This window comes from Heteronotia binoei, chromosome 9 (genome assembly GCF_032191835.1).
Source record: "Heteronotia binoei isolate CCM8104 ecotype False Entrance Well chromosome 9, APGP_CSIRO_Hbin_v1, whole genome shotgun sequence".
NCBI classification, from domain to species: Eukaryota; Metazoa; Chordata; class Lepidosauria; order Squamata; family Gekkonidae; genus Heteronotia; species Heteronotia binoei.
The window spans coordinates 18,998,843-19,024,358 of NC_083231.1; the positions used below are offsets into that span (position 1 = coordinate 18,998,843).

Below are 25,516 nucleotides of genomic sequence, written 5' to 3' on the forward strand. Positions count from 1 at the left end.
GGTTCTGTTAGACAGAAGTCAAGCATCAAGGCTTTTGATCCTATGCTGGGGTAACCAGCCAAGCTGGTTGCTTGGAGCTTTTAGATTCAGCCAAGCTTTGAGTGTGGAAAAAAGCAGAAACTACATTCCAGCTGACCATTTTGAGTGAAATAAAATAAGCCTCTTGAGCGTTTGAAACTAAGAGGGTAGGAACCTCTGTTGATGGGCAAATCCATAGCTTTGATGCCTAAATCTCTTAGTGACAGAGAATTTGGTCCTTGTTCTTTTGTCCTCCTCTTGATTCCATGATCGTTGGAAAGTTAAGCACACAGGCAGCTTAGTCATGTTTCTCACTTGTTCTGTTGGCTTTCAAAATATATCACAGAATGATGTCCCCCAAATGCTTCTCCTAAATACTGGGAATACAGTTGCCAACCTCTAGCAGAGTTGCCTGAAGATCTCTTTTTTTTACAACTGATGCCCAGACAACAGAGAAGCAGAAGAAGATGGTGATATTGGATTTATATCCTACCCTTCACTCTGAATCTCAGAGTGGCTCACAATCTCCTTTACCTTCCTCCCACAAAACAAACACCCTGTGGGGTAAATGGGGCTGAGAGCGCTCTCACAGAAGCTGCCTTTTCAAGGACAGCTCTGCCAGAGCTATGGCTGACCCAAGGCCATTCCGGCAGCCGCAAGTGGAGGAGTGCGGAATCAAACCCGGTTCTCCCAGATAAGAGTCCATGCACTTAACCACTACACCAAACTGCCTCAGTATCCCTGCAGAAAAATGGATGCTTTGGAGGGTGAACTTTAAGTCATTGTACCCTGTTGAGGTCCCTCCCCTCTCTGAACACTGCCCTCTCCAGTCTCCATCCCTCAGATCTCCAGATATTTCCCTTCCCAGAGCTGGTAACCTTAACCAAGGATGATAAGGTATGGTGATTTTAAATGGGGAATACTCAGAGGTACATCAGAGTGTGCAGAAAGGGCACCCACTGCATCCCTTTACCAGGTCAAGTGACATGCTCCACTGGTACTTTTGTTCCAGTGAACAATACTCAGTGTGCATGTCTGGAAAAAATGGCTGCTTTGGAGGGTGGACTTTATGGCATTATACCTTGCAGAGGTCCCTCAAATCTCCAGGGTTTTTCCATCCTGCAGCTAGGGAATGTGGAGGAGCAGAGTTCCAGAACCTCTTTGTGGAAAGAAAATTCTTAAAAAATGTTTAAAAATTCATGAGAGGCACCAATGTGTTTCTCCTTCATCTCCCTCTTGAGAGTTCAGGCACCTCCTTCCCCGGGGTGGTGGTGTGGGGTAGTGTGGGAAGCCCTGGTACCTTCCCCATTCTTTGTTTTTTTGAAGAACCATCCCAGGTCAATCTTTTGGTGCTGGATAAATGCTTTGTAGAAATATCAAGAATTATTTGGAGTGGGGGAAGCCCCCATAGCTAATATTTAGTTGTCAGAAGGGCTTTTTTTTTGTGTGTAGCAGGAACTCTTTGCATATTAGGCCACACCCTCCTGATGTAGCCAATCCTCCAAGAGCTTACAAAAAGGAGCCTTGTAAGCTCTTGAAGGATTGGCTACATCAGGAGGGTGTGGCCTAATATGCGAAGGAGTTCCTGCTACCAAAAAAAGCCCTGGTTGTCAGGAGCTAGATCCCCAGGACAACTCAGATGCTCTTTAAATAAAATAGTTTGGTGCTACGTAAAATAAAATAGTTTGGACCTCAGGGTCCAAGAACTATTACAGTTTTTGATGGTCCAGCACAAGATCAACTTGTACATAAGAAATCAGCTGGGATGTTTAAAATGGACCCCTCTTGGAAGGTATATGAACAACGCCAAGCTCAAAACATGTGTACATAAGAAAGACTAACGTAGAGTTTGTGGTGGGGGGGGGGGGAACTGTGATACGAACCCATGAATTTTTGTGTAGCTCACTGGCGTGCATCCCATAAGATTCTGAACTGAAGGGGTTGAATCTAATGGCATTTTTGTTTGCTTTGGTTATTACATGTTCCAGATTCAAGATTTTATTGGCTGTCTCTTTTATAACACACTCTGCCTCAGCATCAGAGGGCTAAAAAAAAAATTGCAAGGAAGTAAATGCATTTCTGCAGATACAGTGGTGATAAGAAAAACCAACTCAACAAGAGGCAAGGAACACAGTGATAGGAAAGAAATAAAATTTCAAGCTTTTGTATCAATAAACCGAGGCTTATCTACTGGAAACCATGATTTCCTATTTTTTGGCTATGAGGTTGAGGGGGGAGGGGAAAAAAAACTTTAAAATGCCCAGCAAGACAAACCTCCACAAAAAGCTGAGGGAATAAAAGTTTCCGCAAGAAGAAACAAGCTCTGCTTCTCAGAAGTCGAAACGCAATTGGGGGCACAGTAGTAGATAGTTCATAATAATTTGGGGGACAAATTGCTTTGAGATTCTGAAATCTCTCAGGGAAACCAGAAGGAACGCTTGTTTCTCAAAATTGATGTGGTGAGTTAAACTCCAGAAAAATTGCAGCCACTTAAAAATAGATCAAGGGCAGAGCTTAAAATCGAGCTAAACTGGAGGATAATGTTTCTGAAACAGCTTTGGAAAAAAAAAATACGAAATGACTTGTAACAAATCTATCGTACGCGCAAACAAAAAAATAATTCACGAACAATGAAAATGCTTCCTCTACAGACACGAATCTCTGCTATATATTTAAAGATTTTTTTTTCGTTAAAAAAAAATCCTGTTAAATATAGCAGAAGAACTTTGGGAATCATTATAAAAGGCAGTGCTATAATAGATTTTGACATGTTAGCGGGATTGGAGAGGTGATCTATTGAATCTTACATCCTACAGTGCCTTCCCGCAGTAGAAATGCACACAATTTGTCTGAAGCTTCCCTTTCTATAAATACAACTGCACGGGTGAAGATATCTCAGCTACAGTCATTTAGAATGTGATACATGTGTACCTGAAGAGTTGTATTCCTGGTTACTCATTGTATGGTACAATTGCTCTCCCAAAGTATGCTAGAATGTATTCCATTGATTACACTGCCCAAGCAAGCACGTTGCTATGACAGATATTTCATTGAGGTCTAGTTCTTGAAAGGTGCAGAGGAAATGGGAAATTAGTGCCTGAATAATACCACTCCAGATTGTACATGGAAGCTCAGAACTTACTTATCCCTCCCTAACATGACGTGAAGACAAAATGGAGGAAGGAGTGATCCCCAACACTGTGTATGCCGATGTGTTTCCAGGGTAGGGTTCCCAAGTTCCCCGCGGCTTCTATGGTACCTTTTGTACCATAAGAGTTTTCCCTCTCAAATGGCTAGAGTGTCTGGGAAAACCGTAGAGTTTGCACAGAAATGCCTAGAGTGGCCAGTGAGTGATGTTGCCAGCGTGATGATGTCACTTCTGGGTGATGTCCTTGTTCCAGCAACGTCGGGGGAGGTTCCCCCCGCCGGTTCAATGTGGGTCGAGAACCTACAGGGCAGAAGAACCTCTGCCCAGGCCGGGGACTTGGCAGTCCTATTCCAGGGACCCAGTTCTTTTTCCCAAAGAAAAGAGTCAATCTTTGCTTTTTTCTACCTCATTAGAGAAGGACATCACCTGTGAGTCCAGGAGTGCCCAATCAGAAAAGGAATTCTTGGCTGGATTCATCCACAGCAACCATTTTATGACTGCAATTGCCTCCCATGGTAGACAGTTTGTGGTAGCACCCACCACATGAAAGAATTTAAAGGGCATAACGCTGACATACAAACCACAACAGTCACATGCCAGCTGGAGAATATTTTAATCTTCCAGAATATTTTATTGTGGACCTAGGAGCGGCAGTCCTCAGAGAAGCTTCAAGGGGAGATTATAATGTGAAAGGTCTCTTGTCTTAAAAACAAGTGCAGGTTGCCACCAAGTGGTGTATAATGCTAAAAGAGCTGCCAGACAATCTTAGGATCTGCTGACTATACTACACACACTTCCATATAATCATTATATGAAAAAGAGGAGCTCACTAGCACAACTCATTTGCATATGCTGCACACCCCTGACATCACCAGAAGGTGTGCTAAATTATATCAGCTCAGCATCTATCTTATAATGCTTCTTGAATTAAAATTAATTAAACCTTAGTCCCATCATACTTTCTGAATTACATTTTTGTATGTGGCCACAGTGGCATGACAAAGATTTCCATCAGAGCCAGTTTGGTGTAGTGGTTAAGTGTGCGGACTCTTATCTGGGAGAACCGGGTTTGATTCCCCACTCCTCCACTTGCACCTGCTGGAATGGCCTTGGGTCAGCCATAGCTCTGGCAGAGGTTGTCCTTGAAAAGGCAGCTGCTGTGAGAGCCCTCTCCAGCCCCACCCACCTCACAGGGTGTCTGTTGTGGGGGAGGAAGATAAAGGAGATTGTGAGCCGCTCTGAGACTCTTCAGAGTGGAGGGTGGGATATAAATCCAATATCTTTTTCATCTGTCTGCTTGATATGTTTGGGTTATTTTCCCAGTTTTTTGTGGAGGGAAATATCAGTTTGTCAAATCTTAAAGTTCAGCAAATTCTCACAGGGGGTTTGAATAATGGAGCCCAGAAGCAAGTATTTGGTGGGACGGCATAAGAAAGAAAGAGCACAATAAACTTTAGAGGTTCCAGAGCTCCACTCCTGTGAGCTCCTGTCCAAAATGAGGCCTGATCCGAGCTTTTTTTTGTAGCAGGGACTCCTTTGCATATTAGGCCCCACCCCCATGATGTAGCCAATCCTCCAAGAGCTTACAGGGCTCTTAGTAAAGGGCCTACTGTAAGCTCCAGGAAGATTGCCTACATCAGGGGTGTGTGGACTAAAATGCAAAGGAGTTCCTGCTACAAAAAAGCCCTGGGCCTGATCATTATTATTACATTAAGCATTATACCTTTGCATCCTGCTTCCTTTCTTTTCAACAGCCCCCACGCCTTCTGTCTGGGATTTGAAGACTCAGGTATCTTGTCTCTGACTTGGTATCTGACAAAGGGAACTTTGACTCTCAAAGCTACCCCCAAAATCTTGTCAGCCTCTAAGATTCTATTGGACTCTAACTAAGTCGGGGAAAGACCTCCAGATGAGCTTTTTGAAAACTCACTGGACAATGCTAGCCTAGATGGGCTAAAAGCCTAGCTCAAAATAAGGCTGCTTCATGGCCATTGTGAGCATCTTGGCAGCTCTACTTTGGAAAAATGTGGTCTTCACAGTTTCTTTTGTCATCACAGAGCCAGAGTGATGCAGTGGTTAGTTGCCAAACTGGGGGCTGGAATGGGGTCTGAATTCCCATTCTGCCATGGAAGCTTGCTAGGTAAACATGGGCCAGTCACTCGCAGCCTAACCTCGTGGAACGCTCTGCTAGAACTTGGTGGAACGCTCTGCCAGAAGACATCAGGGCCCTGCAGGATCTTTTACAGTTTTGCAATGCCTGTAAGGCAGAGATGTTCTGCCAAGCCTTTGCATAAGGACAGCGATGGTTGTCATGTTGGCACTTTTTTCCTCCCCACCCCCTCTTGATGGGGATCCTCCCACCCCTGATGTGATGCAATAACTGAATAAGAGCACTTTAAAGAAGCCAACAGGGTTTTTAATTTTTTATGTAATTGATTTTATATATATATGTATTTTTTTACTGTTGTACATTGCCCTGAGCCTGGCGCTAGTGACAACAACAAACAACCTACCTCACATAGTAGTGGTGGTGAGGCTTAAATGGAAGAATGGAGAACACTGTTATAAGCCATTATAAGTAGAAAGCCCGGTTTAAATCTCTAAGGATGGACATGAACTGGCTCACAAACTGAAGTTCATGATGTCTTTGGGTTGGTTCATGGTTTGCGAATTGGTTAATGGCAAATTTACTGGCATGAACTTTCCACAAACTTTCAAGCTGTTTGTGGTGGTTGGTGAACAGATACATTTGCAGATAAACTGTCTCCACTCAATCTAAATGTTTATCAAACTTCAAAGCAACAGGGAGGCAGAACTTAGATGGCATGTAGAGGAGCATCTGGTGGAGGTCCCCTGCGACTTAATGTCTCCAGCTTGCATAGGATACATTCTGTACACTCCTGAGCCTCCTGAACCTGCACCTGAGGGCAGGGACGGTGGCTCAGTGGTAGAGCATCTGCTTAGGAAGCAGAAGGTCCCAGGTTCAATCCCTGGCATCTCCAAAAAAGGGTCCAGGCAAATAGGTGTGAAAAACCTCAGCTTGAGACCCTGGAGAGCCACTGCCAGTCTGAGAAGACAATACTGACTTTGATGGACCAAAGGTCTGATTCAGTATAAGGCAGCTTCATATATGTTCACCTATTGAAATGACTGGTTGTCATTTTCCCAGAAAGCACTCTCCTGGGGTCACCTTCTTTGCGGGGCTGTAACACAGAGCTTGTAAATGCAATCCTTGTCAAACTTGGAGGGCAGGTAGAAAAGAGTCAGCTTGAGATTTTTTGGGCCTCTAGCACACTGGAGGGCATTCTACTAAGTCAGGGGTGGCCAACGGTAGCTCTCCAGATGTTTTTTGCCTACAACTCCCATCAGCCCCAGCCATTGGCCATGCTGACTGGGGCTGATGGGAGTTGTAGGCAAAAAACATCTGGAGAGCTACCGTTGGCCACCCCTGTACTATGTCACAAACCAACCAGTTCATTTTGCAGCTAAAAGTTCATGGTGGTTCGTGGTTCAAGAAGTGGGCATACTATGAACCATAATCTGAACCACATTTAACTGATTCATGCCCATCCCTATAAATATCTAAATAAAGAAAGAACATGGTTGTCCATGGCTTCATTTCCTATTGCTCAGTTCCTCAGCACTTGAGGACACATGGCTGAATATTTGAAGCAGTGTTATGGTAGTGGTATTTCTTTTTCTGAAATTCACTTTTTTTTAGAGAGAGCCATTGATTCCTCTTATTGCACCTTTGAGAAATCTGTGGGTACAGCTGGTGATACTTATCAAGGTTTCCCTTATTTCTGTGTCTTTTCTGGAGCGGATCCTGATCCTGGTATTTTTGTGGCTGTGGCTAAATTTCTGGCATCAGTGGCTTCTATGCAAGGATGGAAATAGTGGTAATTGAAAGACTGGTTCTGTCCAAAACCACTGGGTCATCAGAATGTTAGATAAAAAAAATTATCTTCTAAAAAGAGACATTTCTCTTTCCTAGCTATTTGATTTCCCTTTGTAGAGAAATCAATGGCTGAAGACAGACGGGCATTCTGGGGTGGCTGGAAGGCAGCCGAAAGCGGGGCAGCTGCAAAAGACCTGTCCGGGAGCCTCCACGTGATCCCCAAAGAGGCAGTCCCATTCTGTCAGGTAGCTGGGCATCTCTAGATGGGGAGGCACCTCAGAAGTTGCTGCTCTGTTTTTTGTAATGGGTTGAGCACTCATGCACACAAGTGTTTTGACCGGCTTGTAAAAGGGAAAAAAGCCGGAAATGGCTCAGGGCGGCTTGGTGCTTCCACAATGCCAAGTTGTCTTGTGTGCATCCTTCCCCTTCTGGACATCGAGAAGGAGACTGGTGGCCGGCCCAAACATTTGCTACCATTTTGGCAATGGTAGTTTTTTTAGCCGGGTGGATCGGCTTGGAAGACTGGATGAGTGCGGGACAGGGACGGGCGGCAGATGTTGCCATCTGGAAGGATTTTTTGGGCTGAATTCAGAGGCATCTCTGCATCGGCCCAAAGTACTGGTCTGTAATCACCATATGTGTCCTTTCCTAACTTCACCACCACTGGGTGGTGCTCTGATGAAACAGGAACATTTGGGCAGAATTGCCTGCCTTTGAACATCTATAGAGTGGAATTCTGAAGTTTAGCAAAACTGCTCTCCCTGCCCCTCCCAGTTTGGTGTAGTGGTTAAGTGTGTGGACTCTTATCTGGGAGAACCGGGTTTGATTCCCCACTCCTCCACTTGCACCTGCTGGCATGGCCTTGGGTCAGCCATAGCTCTGGCAGAGGTTGTCCTTGAAAGGGCAGCTGCTGTGAGAGCCCTCTCTAGCCCCACCCACCTCACAGGGTGTCTGTTGTGGGGGAGGAAGATAAAGGAGATTGTGAGCTGCTCTGAGACTCTTCGGAGTGGAGGGCGGGATATAAATCCAATATCTTCTTCTTCTTCTTCTTCTTCTTCTTCTTCTTCTTCTTCTTCTTCTTCTTCTTCTTCTGTCAGTGTGGACAGGGTTAAGAATGGCAGACTCTATTCAGGAGAACCGGATTTGATTCCCCTCTCTTCCACATGAAGCCTGCTGGGTGACTTTGGGCCAGTCACAGTTCTCTCTGAACTCTTCCATCCCTACCTCTCTCATAAGGTACTTGTTGTGGGGAAAGGAAGGACGAGTCAACATGGTGCAGCAATTAAGAGTGGCAGACTGTTATCTGGAGAACCAGGTTTGATTCTCCACTCCTCCACATCCAGCTGCTGGGTGACCTTGGGCCAGCCAATGTTCTCCCTAAAACCTCTCAGTCCCAACTATCTCACAAGGTGCCTGTTTTGGAGAGAGAAAGGGAAGGAGATTGTAAGCCACTTTTCAGACTCCTTAAGGTAGAGAAAAGCAAGTTATAAAAACCAACTCTTCTTCCCTCTTAGGAAGTTCTCTTTGATGAAATGGAATTAAGAAGATGAAGAGATTGATTTATACCTCACCCTTCACTACCCAAAGGAGTCTCAGAGCAGCTTACAATCTCCTTTCCCTTCCTCTCTCCACAACAGACATCCTGTGAGGTAGGTGGGGCTGAGAGCTCTGCCAGAAACTGCCGTTTCCAGAATAGCTTTTGACAGAGTTATGACTGACCCAAGATCACTCCATCTGGTATACGATCTGGTATTGCTCATTCACGTGCCACCTTTTGCTGGGCATGTGTGTGTGAATCAGCATGCCGATCTTGACTATTTGAGCCTTATATGAAACTTAGCACCCTTCACTCTCTAAATATGCTAGAACATGCTGTCCAGTGGTGTGACAGGGACCTAAATCTGGTTAGGAAGCATAAGGTATAACGGTTAGAGTGTTACACCAGGATCCGGGAGACCCAAGTTTGAATCTACATGCTGTCATAAAAGCTTGTTGCATGATTATCAGCCTATTTCTTTCTTTCAGCTTAACCTACCTCACAGGGCCGTTTTTGTGACAGTAACATGAAGAATAGGAAAACAATAAAACAAATAGAAAGACCTGGCAACCACTATATGATTGGTTAAGTAATACATGAAAAATAGGGGATTAAATAAATTTTCTACAATCTTTATAATCGGGGAGATAATAAGAAAAAGTTCATGTATATAAGATGTATATGATTGGAGAAAGGTACATCAGATAAGAGGTTGACGGGATGTATTGTAATAGTAGCAACCTGCAAGATGTAATTATAAGAAAGATGAAAACATGAACTACAAAAGAGTATTAAGAAAATGTTTGAATTATATAAGAGATGAAGAGGAAGAGCAAATATAAATGTTAATCTTATAAAGAGTATGAAATAGTAGTATTATTTTATCACTTATAATATTAAGTGATAAAATGAAAGAAAAATGTAAATGGAAAAGATATGTGCTCTCCCCCCCAACCCCCTCCTTCCTTTGCCCCCCATGTTCCTTCTTTCCCTCCCCGTAACTGAAAACTTAATAAAAACATTTAAACCGAGAAAATAATGTTGTAAGCTACTCTGAACACAAGTTGGCTACAAAGATCTAAACAAGTAAATAAGAGTATCAATATATAGATCTGAATAAGTAAATAAGGGTGAGGGATCTGGAGACCAAGTTCTATGAGGAAAGGTTAAAGGAGCTGGGCATGTTTAGCCTGGAGAGGAGGTGGCTGAGAGGTGATATGATCACCATCTTCACGTACCTGAAGGGCTGCCATATAGAGGACGATGTGGAATTGTTTTCTGTGGCCCCAGAAGGTCGGACCAGAACCAATGGGTTGAAATTAAATCCAAAGAGTTTCCGGCTCAACATTAGGAAGAACTTCCTGACCGTTTCCTCAGTGGAACAGGCTTCCTCGGTGGAACAGGCGATTCCTCAGTGGAACAGGCTTCCTCGGGAGGTGGTGGGCTCTTCTTCCTTGGAGGTTTTTAAACAGAGATTAGATGGCCATCTGACAGCAATGAAGATCCTGTGAATTTAGGGGGAGGTGTTTGTGAATTTCCTACATTGTGCAGTGGGTTGGACTAGATGACCCTAGAGGTACCTTCCAACTCTATGATTCTATGATTCTATGAAAAGCCCCTCTCCTTCAATATTGTCTCAATGATCTTCTATTCCAAGCAGGGTGCTTTCTCCCACAGCACTGTTGGAGAGCAGATGGCTTCCTTGGTATTTCAGGTGACAGTGGGGTTTCGATAGTGTGAGTATAAACTAAACTGTGCAAGGACAAAATGAGGGCTTCTTTGGAACTGATTGAAATGTCAGGCAGCAGGGTACGAAACACGCAGTATAAATATACCTTGATCAGAGTCGTTTGGTATATCGGCAAAATGATTGCACATCTGAAAAAAAAAAAAACTTTCAAAGGAGTGAGTGAGTTTCTACTCCCAAAACACAGTTTGAGACGTAACCAAAGCGCAGTAGGATTGGGGATTTAAAAAAAAAAATAGCAGCAGTAACCACCCCATGCAGTATCAAAAACTACAGTGGAAAGTCATCTCGATTCCAAAAACAGGGTTGAGATGAATTCTTTGTTTCCTTTAGGATTCCAGGCTTTCACTCCATGTTGCATTCCTATCTTCTTTATTCATGTTTGATGAGAAGAATCTCCAACATTAATTCTGCAATTGGAACTTTTCTGGCTTTCAGATCATTTGTTATGTCAAACTTTCCTCTCTCCGTTACCAATGTGCATCTGCACAACAGGCGTGGGATGCCCTGATTTTCTCAGCAAGCTATTCAGCCCTCAGACTTACCTTGTTCAACACTTGCAAATCAAACTGTGAGCCAATCCGTGATAGTTTGGATTGCATCGAGCAACTCTAATAGCTGGCAAACAGGTTCATAAACTGCCTGCTGGTCAGAAGCCAATACACAGTTGATTGGGAGATCAGGTGAGAATAGGCTGGCTATTTGCCTGCTAGTAGTTGACAAACTTCTGTGCCCACTGTTCTGTTTGGAGCCCTGGTTAGAAGCTCCGAAGCTCATAGAAATCCCAAGGAAACAATATGCATGATCCAGGTTTGCTTACAAGTAGATTTTTAAATAAATCATCAAACTTACAATAATAGCAGGCTTACTTCAATATACTGGGTCTCAAACATACATAGCAAAGCCAGCCCAAACCTGAGACAAGATATATAGCTAAAGCTAAAGATCTTATAGCCTAACTGCTGTCTGCAAGTTAATAATATTGTCATCAAAGCTACATTCTGACACTGAGAGATCTTGCACCTGGTACTCTGGTGGAGCACTCTGGTGGTTTTCTGGTGGAGAAAAACCAATCACCTGTCAAAATAAGAACTCAGGAGACCATGGATGGAAACATTCTCCTGGGAGCATCCTCCCAGCCATCCTCCCAAGTGATTAGAGGTCATGGACTAACAGAACTCCAAAATGGGGCTACAGAGGCTGTACAACTTAATTCTCCTGCCCTCAATAATTTGAGGAACAGGAGAAAAATTATGGTGATTGTGAGGATTTGCTTTTTTTCTTTGGAAGCAGAGCCTGGAGAAGATGGAATTTGGAAGGGGAGGGAGTGTTAGAAGAACAGACTGGCAATGTTTCTTGCTCAGTCCTCCAAGACTACAAACACCATAGAGCAAGCTAGAGAGCTAGGTTCATATCAGCCTCTTTCCTGTCTGGTTCTGCTTTCACTTACCTTCTCTAACCAGTAGAATGTAACTCAGGGAATTTCCTTCCTCCTTGTTCTCCTCCTCCTCCTTCTTCTTCTTCACTGCATTCATCAGGAGGAAAAGCATGGTCACTCTCTTCCTGTTCTGAATTAAGCCTACTATAATCCAAAGCCATCCAGTTAGGTAGAACAGTCACTCTTTCTCTCCACCACAGTTATATGTTATGTTTTCTTTAAATAAATCCACCAGTATTGATTTCTTAACTTAAAGCAAGGCGCTCTGTGGAATTTGTGAGATAGTGTAGTAACCAGTAGACTAGGCCATGCTGCTGTGCTGAAGCTCAGAAGTAGCACTCTGCTAAGTGAAGGTAAGGATGGATGCCTTACCAGTCCAGCCATCCTAAACCAGACCCAACAGGGAGCTCAGTGGGGAGATGATTTCATTCAGTCTACCCTCCAAAAATGCCATTTCCTGCAGGAGAACTGATCTCTGTTGCCTCGTTATCAGTTGTAATTCTGGGAGATCTCCAGCCACCACCTGGAGTTTGGAAACCCTATGTTTACCTGAAGACCCACAGGCTGCTAGAGGAACTAGAGGAGAGATCTAGTTCCTCTAGAGTCCAAGAAGAGACTGGAGGTGACACAAGAGGAAGAGATGAAGGTGGAACCCAATGTGCTGCCATCTTGACCCCTTTTCCCTTGGGCATCTCTTTCTGCCTCCCCCAGACACAGTGTATCTTCCTTGTGCTCCTCACAGGAGACAGCTCCAATAGTTCCTGTAGATTATGGACAGGGTGCCCTTACAACGCTGCAATCTGAAGCACTTCGAGGATGGATGATGCCTGTTTTGCACAGTGCCGGCTGTGTGGAGCCCAGATCCATGGAGGGATTAATATGCATGCTCTGCATGGCTCCCGCCAACAGCCGAACCATGGCATTCTGGACCGGTTGGAGTTTCCGAGTCAATTTTGAGTGCATTACAGTAGTCCAGTCTCAATGTTACTATGGCATTCAAGTGGCCAGGTCACCTGTAACAAGGTAAGGAGCCATCCTATGGCCTAGGCTGAATTAGTAGAGAACAGCTCTGAGAGAACTGTGTCTTGCCTAAGGTCACTCAGCAGTTGCATGGGGAGGAGTGAGGAATCCAACCCTGTTCTCCCCAATTTGAGTCCGCTGGATTAGAGTGGTTAACCACTACACAAAACCAGCAGGATGTAAATAAAAACAACGGGGAGTTTTGAAGGTAAGGCCAAGGAATCTATACCAAAAAGAATATGGCAAACAGAACTTGAGAGAAATTCTGAGAAGAGGAAATGATACATTCTTTGACATGGCATTCAATCCAGTGAACCTTGTCTAGCCTGGGCACTCAGTTATTTTTCAGTTAATGCACATTGGTGGCGGGGGGAAAAAACAAACTTTCTGGTGGATTGTGCCATGAAGTATTTTGCCAGCCTAGAATTTAAGTACTCTTGAGTTTCATATAAAGAGGCAGCCGTAATTTTGATGTCTTCCGTGTTCCTGACTGGCAAACGCACCTGTAAACATATTTTATACGAATTCATTTTGGAAGCGGAATTCTTATTGCCTTTCCCTCAAAATTACATTTTCATCTAATTGGCTTGTGCGCTTGAATGAAAGTAATGTTTTCTGTCAGTATCTTCATTTTTGGGGGGTGGGGGGTGGGGGGAGAAAAGCCCGAGAACGTTTTGAATACGAATTTGATTTGCAATAGAGGATCTAATCTTTGTCAGAAGGCGCTCTCGAAGCCTTGTCAGACAGCTGTGCCTCCCGCGGTCGCCTTTTAGAGCACATTTGGCTGCTTACATCTGATTTAGTTTCCTTTGGAGCATATGTAGCTCCTTGTTTGTATTCAGCTGTGACTTTCATCTTTCACTGTGGAAAGAATGGCCTGCTGTTCCACTCGTTTGTGATGGCGGAAGAGTTTCTGGATGGAGGATTGCCTTTTTTGGTCAAGATCTCCGCTGAGGGCTTCCTATCTCTGCCTCTACGGGGACCCTTCAAAGAATTCGGAAACCACTTAGGGTTTCAAATCTTCTCTTTCTTAGATTTCCTTGGCTCTTTCCCTTTCAGCAGCGGGGCTTTGAATGTTGAAAGGAAGTGTTGCGAAGTGAAAGGAAGCAGATGGCGGATGGAGAGAGGCCTGGAATGTTCTGGCAGATAGAGAATTTCAACAGCAGGAAACAGCATGGTGCGCGTCAGCTGCTCAGGACCCCAGGAGACCAAAACGGACCAGGAAATGTTCTCTGTAGTGGTTTTTATAAGACTGTATCTATGTTGGACATTGTACTTGCTGAAGTTCACACAGCTTGATTAAGTTAAGTGGATACGGATGCACTTCTTAAAGTAACGCCTGGAAGTTTCTTAGGGCAAATGCTTTTCTTGTTTGCTTATTCTGTAAGCATCGTGTATATTGACGATGCTGTAGAAATTATTATTATATATTATTAGCAAAAAATATCAGGCAACCTAAGGCGCATGATCTCTGAGCTTCCATTGGGGACTCATGCCTGGCAGCCAGACAGAGTGCACCTTATACATTATATTTCTCCAGTTTTTAAATGTGGACCTCATTTTGGCCAGGAGCTCACAGGAGCAAAATAACCCAAACATATAAAGCAAATAGATGGAAAAGGGGAAAATAACCAAAACATATAAAACAGGCAGATGGAAATCTGGGGCCACATAGGAGAAAGTAATTTAAATGTATGATGGGAGTAAGGTTTTATTATGACAATTATAATTCATTAAGCATCTTAAGGTAGACGCTGAGCTGATATAACTTAGTGCACCTTCCGGTGATGTCAGGGGTGTGTGGCATATGCAAATGAATTCTGCTAATGAGCTCCAGCACCTCTTTTTCTACAAAATAACCTCTGCATGGAACCCGATCTGTTGATGTAACTTTTCATGTGATGCAATGCACACAAAACACAATTTGGTGTGTGAGCTGGATTGTGCAGTCTTTTATCTGAATGCCTGTTGCTGGGAGACTTTGGCTTGTAAACCTTGGGGTGGGGCATTTGGTTGTCCACTGTTGTCCACAAAATGCCCAACTGGACACACGTTGCATTCTTAACCACTGCCCACCAGCTATATGTAGCACTGCTCACTGTATCCCATTCCATTGTCTGACAAAGTATTTGTTGTTGTTCAGTCGCAAAGTCACGCCAGGCCTTCTTGTCTTCCACCATCCTCCAAAGTCTGCTCAAATTCATGTTAGTTACATCAGTAACGCTGTCCAGCCATCTCATCTTTTGCCGTCCCCTTCTTCTTTTGCCTTCTGTCTTTCCCAGCATCAGGGTCTTCTCCAGTGAGTGCTCCCTTCTCATTTGGTAGCCAAAGTATTTGAGCTTCAGCATCTGACCTTCCAGGGAACAATCTGAATAAACCTTTGTTTGTTGGTCTTAAAGGTGCTATTTTGGACTTCTTCTTTGGGCAGACTTTAGATCTGGTTCACGAGAGCCCTTCTTATACTCCTCACTGTTAACTATAGTTCTGAAGTAGCAACACCATCAAACAAATGACAGCAAATCCAGAAAGCAATTCCCATTGTTCACTTTAACAAGATCTTATTATTATTTTCTTCTTTAGGGCCAGATATGAAGAGCGTTCAAGTCAGCAGAAGCCACTCGAGGGCCTCCATGTGCTTTTGATGAGCTCCTAAATATGTTTCCCCAAGAGCAAGACTCGTCGGCACCAAGAGACCATATTTTGAATTAATTATTTACACCATGCCAGCCCCGTGCATTGCATATTCATGAACAAGCAGGCTTAAGATGGCAGCCTTTCTACCTTCTTCGATGTACTTTCCACAAAAACATTCAGAGGCCCTCATTTTTTTTTTAAATGCCCAGACTTTTCCAGTCTTGATTCAAAGATACTGGCTAATATTTGTTGGGAAGTAAAAATGAAATGCACAGGAGGAAGAAAGACGCAGGCCTGATCAAATCCACCTTGAGCCTTTTTTGTTGAGATGGCAGCTGTAGGTGACCGGAACAGGGGGAGGAGGAACCCGACACAGAATCATTTCTGCGACCAAGTCACATCCCGCTCTCTCTGGAATAAAGGGTCAGTAGCGGCGCTGACATCTCCTCAATTAGGAAGGAGGACACGTCTAGCTTAAGCAGCCTTCCCCATCCTTTGCTTCGGTGAAGGATCTGCTGGCTGCTTCTAATTCGCTGTCAAAAATCTATGCCCTCCGAGACGCTCAGTGAGCAATTAAATGACACTCCTCCCACAGCAGAGTTAGAGGAGACTTGCGTGTCCTCCTTTCCTCTGAATCTCTTTCAGAACCTACTTTTGGAGGCAGGCGCTTAACACACTCTTGGGGAAGAGCAAATTCATTTTCAGATGATCTATTTTCCGTTGTCCATTTTTAAAAAAGAACGTGGCAAGTGGAGAGCTTTTTTGAAATTAAAAAAGCACAGTTTCCAGTAACTTTTTGTCCTTGTTTGTGTGCACGCTTGTGATATTTTGTTGTATATGTGATCTGAATTGTGACTATGATATGGAGTTCTTGCCTGGCTCATTGGAGCTTGTAGGGCTGAGCGTGGGGACTCAGGAACAATAGGCAGTAGGATCCAAATCCCTGCTGCCCTGCTCCAATCACGAGCCCCCTGCTGGTTTGAATGGTCTAATAGCATGCTAGTGCGGGACCTTTGAGTGTATATATAGTTGGCCCCATTGGCCCAGTCTTCAGTGCAGCGCTATACGAAGCTGTACCCGTGGAGCAGAGTGGTAAAGCTGCAGTACTGCAGGCGGAGCCCTCTGTTCACGACTTGAGTTCGATCCCAGTGAAAGCTGGTTCAGGTAGCTGGCTCCAGGTTGACTCAGCCTTCCATCCTTCCGAGGTCGGTAAAATGAGTCCCCAGCTTGCTGGGGAGAAAGTGTAGATGACTGGGGAAGGCAATGGCAAACCACCCCATAAAAAGTCTGCTGTGAAAACATTGTGAAAGCAACGTCACCCCAGAGTCGAAAACGACTGGTGCTTGCACAGGAGACTACCTTTATCTTTACCTTTTTACCTAATAAAAGAAGAAGAAGAAGAAGAAGAAGAAGAAGAAGATATTGGATTTATATCCCGCCCTCCACTCCGAAGAGTCTCAGAGCAGCTCACAATCTCCTTTACCTTCCTCCCCCACAACAGTCACCCTGTGAGGTGGGTGGGGCTGGAGAGGGCTCTCCCAGCAGCTGCCCTTTCAAGGACAACCTCTGCCAGAGCTATGGCTGACCCAAGGCCATGCTAGTAGATGCAAGTGGAGGAGTGGGGAATCAAACCCGGTTCTCCCAGATAAGAGTCCGCACACTTAACCACTACACCAAACCAGCTCTGAGCTATGATCACCACCACCTCGCCTCATCATGGCATGGAACCCACTATATTATATATTTTATGGGTGCCCTCTGTGCAATTTTTTCCCTTCATCATTGGACATGCGGTTCTGCTGCTTTTGGAGTCAAAATGGACGCTGCCTTCTTTTGACTGGGTTGTGTCCAGGTTTCCTGAACCCAGCTCTTGTTCCTTGCCGTCACCCAGCAGCTGCAGGGAATGACATTTTAGAGAGCAGAGGAGTCACAATTCGCCAAGAATTTTGAAGCTTTGCTCTTTCGAAAAATGTATGCTGGTATTATGAAGCTTGTTGAATCTCTTTTTGTGAAACGGGGAATTTAGTACAACCCTGTCGTGTTGCATTTGTGCCTTGCTGCACAGGGCTTTTCCACTAAAGTGATTGTGAAGAAGATTTGGAGCTTTGGACTCTGTTGAAAATTACACCTCTGCCAGAACCCGGACTACTGTGCCGTATCTATGGACGTTTTTTTCGCCTTATTGAAAGGGGGGGGGGGTGCGTGTGGCTTTCGTAAGTTGTGATCAATTTCACTTCATGTCGTCATATGTTTTTTTGCTTATAAATTATTCTTAGTTTCTGCTGTTTTGAGGCTGGTTTTTCATGGAGGTTCTTACCTTTTTCCTGCTCCATTTTTCCGCTTTTCTCTTTTTGGTTACCTTAATCTCCAGTTGGGGGGGCTGGGGATCCCTCTGTTTGGAGGCCCTCCCTTCACGTCAGGGTTATCAGAAAATGGGGGAAGGGGAAGGGAAATATCTGCTAGGCATGCTATTACACCCTATGGAGACTGATTCTCATAGGGTATAATGGAGAATTGATCTGTGGGTATCTGGGACTCTGTGGGGCTGTCTTTTGAGGTAGGGGCACCAATTTTCATCATAACATCTGGCACTTCTCCTCAAAATATCCCCCAAGTTTCAAAAAGATTGGATCAGGGGGTCCGATTCTATGAGCTCCGAAAAGAAGGTGCCCCTATCCATTATTTCCAAAGGAGGGAAGGCATTGAAAAGGTGTGCGGTCCCTTTAAATGTGATCGCCAGCACTCCCTTTGGAGTGCAATCATGCTGGTCACACCCTTGCTTCTGGCTCCAACCCAAAGTGTCCTGGCTCCACCTCCAAAGTCCCCAGATATTTTTTTGTGTCAGACCTGGTAACCCTGTTACCACCCCAAAACATCGACTCCAGCCTCTCAAGGAACTGGGGACTTGGGGTACCCTGGTAAGGCTGCCTCTGAGCAAGTACAAAGGGTGGAGCTGCCAAGTGCTTTATTCCCCCCCTGTCTGTGTGCTTGGAGTACAAGAGCAGCCTCCAGTGTGTGGGCAGGGTTTGAGAAACAGTTGTTCTTAAACAGGAAAGAAGCTTTATCACTAAAGATATAACTAGGGCGCATACATGGAAAATAGTTGTCATAGTTAAAAGATAGTTTAGTTCAGGGGTCGTTTTGTAGAAAAAACAGGTGGCGGAGCTCATCCAGGGATTGTTATACAGCTGCACCTACTATTCAATGGACAAGGTGGTGGAACTCTCAGAAGGAGGAGATGGCACTCTCAGAAAGGTTCAGGAGCTGTGCTCCTGTGAGCTCCCACTGAATCCGAGGCCTGGTTTAGTTTAGTTTATTCACAGCCTAAGCCAGCATTTAAAACAGTAAAAAAGGTAAAGGTAGTCCTCTGTGCAAGCACCAGTCGTTTCCGATTCCGGGGTGACGTTGCTTTCACAACGTTTTCACGGCAGGCTTTTTACGGGGTGGTTTGCCATTGCCTCCCCCAGTCATCTACACTTTCCCCCCAGCAAGCTGGGTACTCATTTTACCGACCTTGGAAGGATGGAAGGCTGAGTCAACCTGAAGCTGGCTACCTGAACCAGCTTCTGCTGGGATCGGTCAGGTCGTGAGCAGAGGGCTCTGACTGGTGTACTGCAGCTTTACAACTCTGTGCCACGGGGCTCTATTAAAACAGTAAAATCATACAAAATTAAAACTGAATGACCATAAAATCATACATAAAAAGACATAAAATACTGTTGTAAAACTACAAATATAACGGAATATGGCAGTTATAGCAAACAGATTGGTAAAGGTGTTTAACCATTTCCTGACTGAATTATTAGAGTTTTCCTTATTCTTGTGGCAAGCCAGACAAATTTTGCTAATTTGTATGCAGCCTCAGGGTTCTTAGTGTCAAGAAGATTCTTAAGGAGTTGCACTTTTTGACTACTGGTAAAAGGTATGGCCGTGGAAAATGGAAGTACTTCGTGAAGATCATTATAAGTCTCACAGTCAAATATGACATGGACTAAAGATTCGCTAACATCATTGCAGCAGGGACAATTCTTCTTGGAATGACACTTTTTTGTATCTCCCCTCCACCACTGCTGAAGGGAGAATGTTCCACCTCAAATGAGTAAACATTCTCCTATATTCCAATTCTTTGCAACCCCATGGACAAAGTCACGCCAGGCCCTCCTGTCTTCCACCAGCCTCCGAAGTCTGCTCAAATTCGTGTTAGTTACATCAGTAATGCTGTCCAGCCATCTCATCTTTTGCCATCCTCTTCTTCTTTTGCCTTCTGTCTTTCCCAGCATCAGGATCTTCTCCAGTGAGTGCTCCCTTCTCATTTGGTGGCCAAAGTATTTGAGCTTCAGCTGCAGCATCTGACCTTCCAGGGAACAGTCTGGGTTGATTTCCCTTAGGACTAACTGATTACGATATGGGGAAACAATTACAAGCCACTCAATTTCGATATCATCCATAACTTACCAACTTGGCCCCCAGTGGAGTGTACAGAAGTAAAGCAGCTCATTGATACTTTGAAGCCAGGAAAAGCCCCGGGCATTGATCTAATTTCACCAGAGCTATTTAAAATGAATGCAGAATTGTGGGCCTGTTTTGGCAGCTTTGTTTACACAAATTCATCAATTGGGGGAAATTCCCAAGGACTGGGGAGAAGCTATCATCATCCCCATATATAAAAAAGGTAACAAAGAAGATCTAAACAACTATAGGCTGATCAGCCTGTTAAGTGTAACAAGCAAGCTGTATGCTAGACACCTTCTGTGGAAACTTAAGAGACTGGCTTGAGAATGGTTTTTGCCTAGGTGAGGAACAGGTTGGTTTCAGAGAAGGTTGTGCCTTATTGAACCACTGCATGCTGTTGGACCACTTGATTGTAAAATATTTCTCAAACTCAAGTGTATCATTATATGCTGCATTTCTAGACCTGAAGTCAGCATTTGACTCCATCTCTAGGACCATCCTATGGGATAAATTAAGGCAGACGGTTAAAAGATAGAGATCTAAGGGGGGGGGGGAATGAAAACATCAGCCTTGCTAAGTTATATTACCAGACAGGTAACTGCAGACCACTTTCCTGTCTGTAAAGGTTGTGTCTATGTATATAATCCCCAGACGGGGGCAGAGGATCCCCTGGTTTGGAGGCCCTCCCCCTGCTTCAGGTTCATCAGAAAGTGAAGGGGGAGGGAAATTTCTGCTAGGACCTCTAGTATTCCCTATGGAGATTGGTTCTCATAGGGTATAATGGAGAATTGATCTGTGGGCTCTTCTTACAGGGCCTACTGTAAGCTCTTGGAGGAATGGCTACGTCAGGGTGTGTGGCTTAATATGCAAAGTGGCTCCTGCTAGAATTTCATCCCTGGTGACCAACCACAGTTATCTGGCACTGTGCACAAGTGAGGGCACTGGTAGAGAAGGGTGAGGGGGAAATTAAAACAGTGGATGATGATGGAGAAAGGAAAAGAGCAGGGGTCGTTTTGTAGAAAAAGAGGTGCCGGAGCTCATTATCACACCTCATTTGCATATGACACACACCCCTGACATCACTGGAAGGTGTACTGAATTATATCAGCTCAGCATCTACCTTCAAATGCTTCTTGAATGATAACCGTCACAATAAAACTTTGCTCCCCTCATTCTTTTTAAATTACTTTCTTCTATGTGGCCCCAGTGGCGTGATGAAGATTTCCATCTGTCTGCTTTATATGTTTGGGTTATTTTCTCAGTTTTTGTGGGGGAAAAGTTTGTCCAATCAGAGAGTTCAGCAAAATTCTCACAGGGGGTTTGAACAATGGAGCCCAGAAACAAGTATTGGGGGGGGGGGGTAAGAAAGAAAGAGCACAATAAAATTTAGAGGTTCTGAAGCTCTGCTCCTGTGAGCTCCTTTTCAAAATGAGGCCTAGAAAAAGACATCAAAACGATGTGAATGTTTTTCAAGCTGAGTATTGTGGCAGCAACTGAGCTCTCTTTTTTCCAAGTAATCTGTAATTGGCTGAGTTTGATTTCAGCAGTTTGGCTGCACTGGACATATAACTCCAAAACGAACATTAAAATTGGAGAGTATATACATATATATTTTTTTAAAAAACTGCCCTAGTTCTAGCATTTCTGCTGAACGTGTGCCTGTGGGCTGAAACAGATTCACGCGTTATCCTGCCCCCCAAGAGATCTTGTGCACATATCTTAAAAATGCTTTTGATGAAAAATTGCAGAAGTGGTCCTTAGAGTCACTGAATAAAAACTGCAACACTGGGGGAAAAGCTTTACTTAGACAGGGGCACTTCTGCAGGTGATAGACCACATGATTTGATTCCTTCACGTATAACCCCTCTCCCCCCTCTTCCATATGGAAAGTCAGACAGCGTAGACTAGCTTTACCCTAAGTAGGGCAAATTCAGATGAGATTAACACCCGTGTGCATTGGGTCTGAGGCACTGAGCCCTCAGCAAGTTTTGTTCCTGCCTGCTGTCCCTCAGAGAGGGTATCTCAATTATCATAGAATCATATAGTTGGAAGGGACCTCTAGGATTATCTAGTACAACCCCCTGCACAATGCAGGAAACCCACAAATACCTACCCCAAATCCATAGGATTTTCATCGCTGTCAGATGGCCATCTAGCCTCTGTTTAAAAACCTCCAAGGAAGGAGAGCCCACCACCTCCCGAGGAATCCTGTTCCACTGAGGAATCGCTCTAACGGTCAGGAAGTTCTTCCTAATGTTGAGCTGGAAACTCTTTGGATTTAATTTCAACCCGTTGGTTCTGGTCCTACCTTCTGGGGCCACAGAAAACAATTCCACATCGTCCTCTATATGGCAGCCCTTCAAGTACTTGAAGATGGTGATCCTATCACCTCTCAGCCGCCTCCTCTCCAGGCTAAACATCCCCACCTCCTTCAACCTTTCCTCATAGGACTTTGTCTCCAGATGCCTCACCATCTTCGTCGCCCTCCTCTGGACCTGTTCCAGCTTGTCTATATCCTTCTTAAAATGTGGTGCCCAAAACTGAACACAATATTCCAGGTGAGTCCTTACCAGAGCAGAGTAAAGCGATACCATCACTTCACGTGATCTGGACACTATCCTTCTGTTGATACAGCCCAAAATTGCTTAGGTCCTAAACATGAACAATCCATTGTGCGTTGGTAGGAATAATCCAGCTCTTCACCTAAGTGAAGTCCAGAAAACGGCCAAAATGGCAGTTCACATTCTAAATTTTTTGAGCCTAGGCCTGTGCAAAGCAGGACAGGGATACTCAGAGGACAGGGCCAGGTCCAGTTTTTGGGAAGCCCTGGGCAAAGGCCCCCTTTCCTCCTCTGCCCTCCATCAGGCAATCGTGCCCTCCTCTGTCCCACTCACTGCATGTCTCCTATCCACTTGTGTGTTGTCCTCATTTTTGCTCACAAGCCCACTGCCCATGCTCACAGCTGCCAGCAACCCTTTCTTCCATGGCAGTGGGCAGCATATATAGCACAGAGCATGGGTGGGGCAGGACAACCAATAGAGTGGGCTAGGGTTGCCAGCCTACAGGTGGTTGCTGGAGATCTCTTGCTATTACAACTGATCTCTAGGTGACAGAGTATGCTTGCCAATCCCCAGGTCCCAGAGGGGGATCTCCCAGTTTTTCAGGCTCCTCCCCACCACCAGCCAGATGGCCCGAGAGGGGGAGCCCCACCCCAACAGCCACCATGTACCTTTAAACCTCAGCGGGTTTAGAAGAGGCTTGCAACTGTTTATGTTTCTGAATGATACATTCAGAATGATACATAGGCCGTTTTCCCACTGAGCTTACCTCGGAGCGACGTCCCTCTTCACCACGCAGCGTCTGCGCGGATTTCCCACCAACTGCTCCGAGGCTGCTCCGAGGAACCAGGAAGTTCCCGACCTTTTGCGTCGCAAATGGAAACAGCTAAAAACCAGTTTACGTTAGCGACGCAAAAGCCGCGACTCTACTTGGTTACTCGGAGCAGCCTCGGAGCAGTTGGTGGGAAATCCGTGCAGACGCTGCGCGGTGAAGAGGGACGTTGCTCCGAGGAAAGCTCAGTGGGAAAACGGCCTATGTGTGCCTTTAAATCGGGCAAGAGGAAAGCTGTTGGGGGGGGGCAGGGCAAGCAGACAGAGCCAAATGGCTCTCAGTTCCTCTGTTTGTTTGGAGTAAAACTCCACACCCTAGGTTGTTCTTTCGTTTTTCTGAAGAAGTTGGTGGAAATACAGTAGATGGTTACATTCAGCAACGTGAGTAAACTGCTCTAGTGAGATCACAAAAGTGTGTGTTTGTTGTGTTTATTTTGGCTGCTTTGTATGTGTTGGGAGAGTGTGTGTGTTCATTTTCATTTAGTGGAAGTTTAGCTGCTTAGCTGCTGGGGGAGGAAATGAAGATGGTACTCAGGGGAACTGTATTGCTGTATGTTTTATTTATTTTAGGGAATGGGAAAGTCTCCCAGATCCACTCTCAAAATCCCCACATATTTTCTGAGTTGGATCTGAGTTGGCAACCCTGCGACAGAGATCAATTCACCTGGATAAAATCGCTGCTTTGGGAAATGGACCCTTTGGTATTATTCCTCAAAATCTGCCCCTCTAAGTCTCCACCCCCAAAATCTTCAGGTATTTCCCAATCCAGAGCTGGCAACCCTAGAGTGGGCAGGGGGGCAAGACGTCAGTCAGCCAGAAACCCTGGGCCTCAACAGCTGTGGAGCTGTAGTTTTAGAGGAAATGCGAGCAAATACCAAATAAAAGGGGGCGGGGACCACTTCCCTCCACCAAATTCATGGGCACGTTTAACTTCAAGAGGGCTGGAGAGAGAACTGAAATTAGAACTGGGACAGCTGTTGACGCTCAATAACAGAGGTTTGAAAAAAGCATACCCCAAACTCCACAATTCAATTGTGTGGAGTAGCAGATCTAAACACCCAGAAAGCAACCCCTATTATCTGTGTAATTCTTTATTAATAAACCTCTTAAAATGAGATTTTGCTGCTGCTTGTTTCTCTCCCTGTCTTATCATGTTCAATTAGCTTGTGAATATTAATGACGTAAATTGCAGGGAGAGCAAAGGCGTTGGGCTGAAGCGATAGGAGCAATCATACAGACAAATGCCGGGGCCAATCAGGAGGAGATTAAACAATCTTTGATAATTGCAAGAGTATTTTCTGAAATGTTTGGTAATGTTGCATCCAATACTTAATATCAATTTGTGCCTTTCTATTAGCTTTTCCATTTATTAGTGGAAATAATGCGCAACGGGAAGGAGAAACAATCCTTAACAAGGTGGCAAAGCCTTCCCTTCAATGTTTTCCAGATTGCCTTAATGTTCCGTTTTGATTCCCCGGTGACACTGCTGTTTTTTTCTTGTGCCCAGACAACTTTGATAATATCCCTGTGCTGTCCCAGTCTTTCCTCATTCCCCCCCCCATTCTTCCCAAAACTAGTTTTTTCCCCATACTTTTTCCCCCATTGCAAAATGAATTTGCAAGACAGCTTCTTGCTTGGAATCGGAACATATTTTCCACCTCATGGATTGCTACCCAAACCCAACCAGAAAGGGTGGGTTTGGACAGTGATTTTTTTAAAAAAACATTTGCATGCCAGTTCTTCAGTTTTTCAGTGCTGGAGGGAGCCTGAAATGAAACAAATAGCAACCCATTTATTTTTCCTCTGCAGTCTGGTCTATCTTAGAAAGAAACACACTCTCTCTGTTTACAAGATAGTTACATTGTGTAATGCAAACTGCATTCACCAAAACCACCTTGAATAGACAATACACTAATGCAGTTACAAAACCATCCCTTGCACAACGTATCTACTGTCCAGGATTCATAATGGTTTATGGTGAGTCCGATGAAAAAATAGAAGACGACGACTGCAGATTTATATCCCGCCCTTCTCTCTGAATCAGAGACTCAGAGAGACTTACAATCTTCTATATCTTCTCCCCCCACAACAGACACCCTGTGAGGTGGGTGGGCTGAGAGGGCTACCACAACAGCTGCCCTTTCAAGGATAACTCCTGCGAGAGCTATGGCTGACCCAAGGCCATTCCAGCAGGTGCAAGTGGAGGAGTGGGGAATCAAACCCGGTTCTCCCAGA

General features: G+C 44.7%; 1 non-coding gene across 1 annotated transcript; it reads left to right on the plus strand.

Annotated features, from left to right (window-relative positions):
- Positions 1 to 6,101: 6,101 nt before the first annotated feature.
- Positions 6,102 to 6,168, plus strand: TRNAP-AGG (transfer RNA proline (anticodon AGG)). Its single transcript has one exon. It is a non-coding gene; the product is annotated as a tRNA-Pro (tRNA).
- The last annotated feature ends 19,348 nt before the right edge of the window (positions 6,169 to 25,516 follow it).